Here is an 8,034-nt window from a genome sequence, read left to right on the forward strand (position 1 = left end):
TTCTTGGCACTGTGTCTATAAGTCAATTGGATGATGATTCTACAGCTTCTTAAGATATTAAATTATGTGATAAAGATTTTTTATGATACACTAACGAGTATTCAGGACATAGCACTCGTATGTCTATACGTTTGAAAGTGAAAGAAGTATAGATTAAGAGCAATGCCAATTTTTATTGGTATATAGAATAAATATTGTGAAAAACAATCTATCAAAATTCATATGGCTAAATTGAAATGAATGTTCATGTTCGTCAATAAAATTTACTTCGGTATACTTGTTGATATACACACGATATAAAACGAATTAAATGAATCTATCGGCAATAATTTCCTATCTATAAGTATCAGTATATATTGCATTACGTGGATATTATTCCAATATTAGGATCGACGCAATCTTAATTATAAAAGTAAATATCATTAGATGAGCTAAGGTCTGCAACCTTATTAATTTACCTTAATCCTTCCGGAATAATTTATAAGTCTATGCAGACACTTGTATTCCGTTGTGCAATCAAATTTCAGCACATGAGTACGCATACGAGAAACTCTTTGGAATCGCGCGCACATACACACACGCAAACATAAGTACATGCAGAGGCGCACATCCACCTCGTATGAACGTATTTTATCAAATGCGAATAAGATTTTAATTTATTCTAAATCAAGATAAATTTAGTAATTTATTTTGAAAAACGTTTATCAAATACGCACATTATAGATTGACCGTACTAAAAACATCAGATAATAATAAATAAATTTTGCATGTTATGCTATTAACTTGCCTACGTGTCCTACACCAATCAAACACTGTAGCCCTACAATTCACGAGTATTTAATAATGAAATTGTTGTTAAAAGTCTCCTCGGCCTCTTTACCCAGAAAAAGACGAAAAATGAGCTTAATTAATGTTTGTTATCGTGTTTATATTTTTTATGCACGCTATTACGAGGTATATACAAGATAATATATTATCTCGACTCGCGCGCTAGATAAGAACATTCCATAAGTCTTTTACGCCGACTATGCGTAGTCTCATTAAATCCCATCCTGACCACGTCGATACGCATCACAATAATCAATTGTCCTCCTCTTTCTTTCAATTCCAGTTCTCCCCGACAATCAGACATGAAGCGCGTTGCAAAGGATTAGCACCGAGGAAGAAGAAGTGCTAGTGCGACGCGACGACTCGTGGAAGAAGAGGAAAAAAGGGAAAAATAGTGCCCGACATCGCACGCCCGCCCGACCCTCCTCCCCCTCCCGCCCTACCCGTAACAGTGCTTGTACCGCATTCTTCGAGGTACAGCTGGGAGAGGAAAAAGGTTGGAAGCGACTTCGCGTAATACGTGATTAAGTACATCAGACTAAGCCTATCAAGCTCAAGAAGATCTACGAAAGGCTTTTTCGTTACTCGACCAAGACGAAATTCTTATAACTTGGGCTTAACGACTTTGGATGGATGCTATTCTGAGATAAATAGCAAAACACGTCTCCGGGGGACAGCAAGAGTAAACAAAACGAGACTCAACTGGGTAAGTGTGCAGTTCTTTTCTTTTTTTTTTCATGCAGTTATTAATATTAGTTGACTATACAATATGCACTGTTCTTCCGTGCCACGGAAATGCATTTAACGCGTCAAGATGCTGCACAGCAACTACGTGTCGAGTACTCCTTCGTTTTCTATCGCCTTCTTTCCTATCTCAATTTAAATCGTTATTTTTTATATTTACTTAGCTGAGCTCCTCAATGCTATAAGATCATTTAACAATTCTTATAATTATTTTTATCTGATGCTTGGATTATTGTACCCATATTGTAAAACTTTGAATAGACATTAAGGACTTACAACAGATATTTTATCGTGAAAAAATAGTTTTATGGAAATACAAGAATAATCATTTATTTGCCGAAGGAATTAATTTTATATTTTGTATTCTTTGAGCAAATATACATAGCTGAAAAATTAACATATAACGTATGTTAAAACACGATAACGTGGTCGTTGTGGTACTCTATTGATATTCAACGTTTATGTATATTTTAAAATGACATAAATGAAACATTTTTTAAGAAGATTTTATATAATTGTTAAAACGCAGTATCGACAATGTCTTTATATCACCTTACTACGAGTCTATGAAGCATTTTAAGCATAATAATCATAATATAAAAATTAATAAGTCTAATTGAAAATGTCATTGAAAACATAAATATCAAGGAATACTTTGAATTTAAAATTACTATTTTAATTTGCTTATTTTTATCGCACACCAGATAAAAATTAAATCATACATAATTAAAAATTATTAAAAAAAAAAATATTTATGTATGTGTGTGTGTGCGCGCGCGCATATACATATGGGATACAAAATTTTAGTTTTATATAGTATTTATTACTATATTCAGAAGATTTTTATTTGTACGAAAGTTATTTATAGAAATAAAACAAACGATACCTCAGTTCGTATCACGTTTATCGCAATTCCTAAAATTCACGCATTAATAATTAAGAATTCATTTTACTCTTTCTCTCGTTATATCGAATACCTTTAAACTATTTCATAAATCTTTTGTCAAATATTGTAATATAAATTACGTTTTAAAATTTAATGTAAAAATTATTAGGCAATTAAATAAAAAAATGTTAATATTTAAACATTTTTATCCACGTGTTTTATAAAATTATTTGATTTAAACGGAATACATTATTCTCATAAATTAAACCATTTCAGATTTTTTATTATGAAATCAACGCGAAAACTTACTTTAATCTATAATATGTATTAGCACATTAATACATTTAATGCGATAATTTTAACAGATAAAAATATTACACGAAAAAAACACATTAGACGAAATTTTTTATTGCTATTGACAACTTCACAATATTTGAACTGCTAATCTTCTTCGTAAGATATTCAAACGTAGTGATTAGTTATATAAAATATAATAACTAAAATATAAATAATTATTTTACTTATCTAGCAAGTGAAGGACTTCTTAAAATATTGAAAAATATTACTATGTAATAATTTATGAAATATGCCTATAATGTATCATATTAAACTATTGTTTATTTTTGACGTACATTTTATTCTTCCTTTTTAAAATATGGTATTTTTCCTCTTATACATTTGCCTACGTCATGAAAAGAACGTAACAACACAGGTGTTGAAAAACTTTATCAGCAATTTATATGAAGATAAACGCCTCACGAAAATAACATCGGATTTTTGAAAAGTCACCACTTGCCTTTTCAAATGTTCGAAATCATAATAAAAATAATAACCAGATTTAAATATTAATGTGCTTATCTGCAAATTTATAACGATTTTAATACAGTGCTAATTAACATAGAAGCCAATCACATGAATAAGATAAACTGTTACGAATTCATTGGTTTTAAAAATTATCATAATATGGATTTGCATGTGCAAGCACTCCCGTTGCCTCATAAATCTGTATTAAGCTTGATAAAACTTATATTTATGATAGTACTTTAGTAAAGAAGTTTAGTTTGAGAAAATTCTATATTCAAAATAAAGGTAGTACGGAGTATTTGTGGAAACCAAATAACACCTTGACATTTAGTTTTTAAATGGTGCTATATAAGTACAAAACAGCTCTGAACTCCACCTGTGTTTCTATAATAAAAAAAAAAAAAAAAAAAAAAAAATCACCTGAATTTTGAATAATGATATAGTTTAAAAGAATATCGCAACGCCATAAATTCTCTAAAAAAAACTTACCTAAACTTCACGTAGATAATGTCGAGACTCACATATAATGTATACATAAACATTAAGTCGCGCACGTGCAGAAGTTGCAGTAAACGAAATTGCAGTAAAAAGCAATCGAAATGCGCCGATGACGCTAAACGCCACGGCGCTAATTCCCCGTAAAATAACTTGATGAGAAAAGAAAAAAGAGAGCAATAGTGAATTAGCGACCATTTTCGTGGAGACAGAAACATTAACGATACAACTCGCCATGCTCACACGAATTAACGTACCCACACGAGTACACAAAGTGGCACGACACGCGCGAAAAGTTAAAGGAATGCAAATAACGATTAGTGGTATGGTCAATTTTTCGTGTATTCAGCACGATTATCACCATTTCTGCTGTCTATGTTGTGTTTTTTTCTTATATTGTACGTGTACATATGTATACAGGAACTCGTAGCGGTAGTGAGTCAAAGAAAAAAATTGGGATATCCCCAAATGAACTTTCCTATTTCTATGCGCATTAGCCGGCGCGTATGTGTATGTGGAATTCGAGAATGGATGGTGTATAAATGAGTCTTTTGACCGTGAATATTCCTAGTTAAAAAGACATTATTGTAGACAGAAATCATTAATATTATTCATTTTAATGGATGCCTTGTACTTCGATGTAGTGAATCTAAATGTACGTATTGCAAATAAAAACCATGAAATTAACACTTACATGAACTTGCATTTTAAAAAAGAATATTTGTTATATGATATTATGGTGAACAGAAACGATTATAAAATTTTAAGACACTGAATATATGCGAACTGCGAATATACGAGAACAGAATCGGCAAATGAAGTTACGAACTTACGAATTCTGAAAAACTTACTTACCATACATATTTAGCAAGTAGTCTTAAATAATAAAAATAATTATTATGATAGTATTAACCATGATAAAATAGAGAAAGAAAATTAACGATCTTACCACTATTAACTTGTTACGATTCAACTCAAATGTACACATATAATAATGGGAATTTAATAATACAAACATGAATATATGATTTTTACGATTACGTATATACTTCATTATAATCTACATTATTCAAATTAATTTTATAATAATTTTCTATGAGAAACTATTTGCACAATTTAATTTCTGTATTAAAAATTCCAAATATCGACAATCGATATTTATCCGGAATGTATTGTTAACCTCTCCTAACCGATAATATTAATTAAACATAGTCAGTTTGTATAAACTAGGATAGGTATTCATTAATCAAAAGTTGATAATAATTACCGTATTGCAATTTAACATATTTGTATTAGTAATAAATATTCATATTAGTTGATTAGATTTCTTATAGATGAAGCGTATTCTATATTTTGTAAAATGTAAAGTTCTTGAATTTTTGTAATACAAAATGTTATATATATATATATAAATTTATTCAGAAATATATTTATAAAATTGATATTATTATAAAATTAAAATTGATTGATTATAAAAAGAATATATATATATATATATATATATAAATAATTTCTAACGTCAGATTAGTTGTTTAGTAAAGAATTTTTACTATTAATTTTAAAAGTTAACTTTTATTTTTTTAAGAAAGCTTGAGCACTACATATTATGTACAATAAAATTTTATGAATTTTGTAAACATTTTAAAAATAGCTGACAAATAATAAACTACAATAGAAACCAAATCCGTAACTGAAATTCCATCAATGCCAACACAATTAAATAAAATAATCCTAATTTTTGATAATTTTACAGTTGTTTACCGACGCAACATTGAATTAGTAATTTTGTTATCATTCTATTGTTCATGACTGTAACTCTTATTCAGGAAAAAATTCGTATATTTCGTTACAAGCACCCATTTATTCTTATGCTTTTTATAAGATGTAAATTGAATAATATCAGAGTATTAATTTTTTTTTTAAATCGTTGAGTAAGGCTATACTTATATAAAATTATTAATAAATATTAATAAAAAACTTCCTTTATAAATATTATATAAATATTTTACTTAATTAAGCGAAATTGGATTCGGCGGAAAATTTGCGTTATATTATAAAATGTAAAATGTGCTTAGTAATGGTATAAATATATGTGTAATGGTAATTACTATAAAATTAATGATTGCTATATAAATGATAAATCGAGTTATGTAATAAATAAATTATATAACATTTAATATAAAATATTTACTTCCTAAAGAAGAATAATCACTTCTATTTTTCCCAAATTTTGTATTCGTTAAATATAACATCCTTATAATAAAATGAATTTTTTAATATATTTAAAATGTGATTGTAGCATAGGAAAATTCAATGTACCTTGAACAAATCAGCCAATTATTAAATTTTCATTTTTATAACTTTACATGCTTACAATTGTAGATAATAATCGGATAAATAAATAAGCTTTTAATGACAGAGACCTTATGTATTTATCATAAAAGAAAAAATAATATTTATGTTTTTCATTCTCGTTCGTTCTTCTCTCTCTCCCTCTCTCTCTCTCTCTCTCTCTCTCTCTCTCTCTCTCTCACGTATCTGATAAAAATTAAGTACGTACATATATTTTTATGTATTTACAAAGAGCATCGAACATTAGATGTTGTTGTCGCATGTTTAACAGCATTACACCAAACTTTCCATAAATACTATTTAGTAAATAATATCTAACTTAAATGAAATATTATTTATCACTAAATTATATATAGTGATATAAAAATACTATTATCATATTGTTAATTTTATATTCAAAATAAAAAATTGCTTGCGTAAGCATGTATATTAAAATAAAAATTATTTCAGCTTTAATATGTTTATGCAACCATTTTAAATTACTAAAAAAATAACGAATAATAAAATTATCAAACAATAGATAACTAATATCGAGCGTACATTAGTACATTTCTAAAAGCACAAGATAACTTGAGCAGACAAAAAACAAAAAATATAAATTACCAAAAAAGTTGAAACTAACTATAGGTATATCTCTCCGACCCTCTATATCATATTAAATGCACAAAATGAAATAAATATAAAATATTGAGGTGAACATAAAGTTCATTTAAATGTAATAAGTAAAGAATAAAATATAAACATTTTCCATTTATAAATTAGCAAGGCTCTAGCTTTAAGAGCCTATAAATCAATGCTTCCGATCGTGCATATAAAAATAATGGTCAAATTACTCATCGATACACACGTACGCAAACACACATGCATGAATGTTTTCTCCATTTGACAACTGAATAAATTCTCGATCGAACACTTAGTACCATCCTACTTTTTTAATTTTTCTTACAAATCTTAATTAGAAATCTGAAAATAGGCACGATTGCACGTACCGATGACTGAAAACTTCTGGGATTCCCCGCAGATGTTTGAAAAATTGAGGTTTCGCACGCCAACGAAATACCAAAGAGCCAATTCACACTCGCTTACAATTACTGCGAAAAAGTCTCAAATGCACAATCGAGTATTCGATGTTTTGCATAAAATAACGAGGATTAAATTAATTGGGGCAATATATTCATCAGTTCTAAAAACTTTTTTGTTCCATTGTACGCGACATGAAGAATGTTTGGGAGCACGTGAAGGTGCTCCCTTACTTGAACATTTTCACACAGAAACAAGTGTCTTTTATATTTACAGTTTTCTTTTGAATTATTATAATAAATGCAAATCAATCAGATGACAAATCATTAATCAGATGATAAATATATACGAATAGTGAATTATTTTTAACCAAATTTAACCTCACCAAACATAATAACACACGTTGAACTCCTTATCATAAATTGAACGGTAAAAGCAATTTCTTCCAAACCATTACATATTAATAAAGCCAGTATGTTACGTTAACATTAAAAAAATAAACATTCTCCAAATAAAACCCAGATGAAAATTGCAAACTATTTATTGCAGAAATAATATATAAAGATATAAAAATGTATATCATTTATATTATTATTATTATTATTATTGTTGTTGATGTTGTTGTTGTTGTTGTTGTTATTATTATTAATACAATAGTTCCTTTCGTATCTGATAAAATATATTGAAGCAAATCATTCTGGTTAGCGATGAAAACTGAAAATTACTGCAGAATAAATACTGTCAGCTCGCGCAATAAAACACAGTTCGCACAATAAAGATTATAAATAAAAGCTTTGTTAAAATCTTTCCATTCGTATTCAGTGCCAAGGTCGCAAAATATTGGAAAAACCACATGTACCAAGCATTCCGATACATTCGAGCTTACAAGCGTAAACCAGCAGCTA

The 8,034-nt window shown here is 28.3% G+C and overlaps 1 protein-coding gene across 1 annotated transcript in view; it reads left to right on the forward strand.

Annotated features, from left to right (window-relative positions):
- Positions 1–8,034, forward strand: part of LOC105362186 (protein dimmed) — a 34,618-nt gene that overhangs the window by 12,686 nt on the left and 13,898 nt on the right. Inside the window, exon 2 of the mRNA XM_011499548.1 lies at positions 1,112–1,534. The gene's annotated coding sequence lies outside the window, so the exon portion shown is untranslated. The remainder of the gene's footprint in view (positions 1–1,111; positions 1,535–8,034) is intronic.

Source organism: Ceratosolen solmsi, unplaced genomic scaffold (genome assembly GCF_000503995.2).
Source record: "Ceratosolen solmsi marchali unplaced genomic scaffold, CerSol_1.0 scaffold35, whole genome shotgun sequence".
Lineage (NCBI taxonomy): Eukaryota > Metazoa > Arthropoda > Insecta > Hymenoptera > Agaonidae > Ceratosolen > Ceratosolen solmsi.